At 50.2% G+C, this 582-nt stretch overlaps 1 protein-coding gene across 1 annotated transcript in view; it reads left to right on the forward strand.

Moving 5' to 3' along the window:
• Nucleotides 1–582, forward strand: part of BOD1 (biorientation of chromosomes in cell division 1) — a 51,943-nt gene that overhangs the window by 48,879 nt on the left and 2,482 nt on the right. The window lies entirely within an intron of this gene.

Consider the following 582-nt stretch of genomic DNA (forward strand, 5'->3'; position numbering starts at 1 on the left):
AACTGGCCAGACCTGAAGGGTTTGTAGTATCCCTCTCAGTTCCTAGGAAGGCAGCAAGGATAAAGTGGAGCTCCTGTTCCAAGACACGTGCATATGTAGCCAGCTTTTGTAGGGGGCAGGCTTAGCTAACTGTATTCAACCGTGACACAGTGTCCATGGCCTTAAATGGCAGCGTACGTGGTCAGTCTCACGGCCGTACAAGTCTTTCGGCTGCTTTCCCAGATGCCAGGCAGTGTCTCAGCTTCCTCTCCCCTGGTCTCTTGCAGACATGACTTAAGCCCGCCAGGCTGCCTGGGCCCCTACAATCCAAGAATGTGACGTAGCCCCTGAAGCAATAAGTCACTTCAGTTCCAGAAACTCTTTATAGTTTGTGCCACACACGTTGGTTTTCTTCTTTTACTACCAATGTCTAGACTAGCTGCAGTCAGGAACACATGACAGTAAAACGACTGGGGTGAAGGCCTCTTCTCCCTTCCACGAGTCAGCCCAAAACACCTCAGTACTCTCACCTGCGCTGCTCAAAATGGTAGTTTCCCTTGTTTGTGCCAGAACTCGTTTTGCTTTCATGCTGACCTCATTTCA

Source organism: Alligator sinensis, unplaced genomic scaffold (genome assembly GCF_000455745.1).
Source record: "Alligator sinensis unplaced genomic scaffold, ASM45574v1 scaffold360_1, whole genome shotgun sequence".
In the NCBI taxonomy this organism is placed as follows: domain Eukaryota; kingdom Metazoa; phylum Chordata; order Crocodylia; family Alligatoridae; genus Alligator; species Alligator sinensis.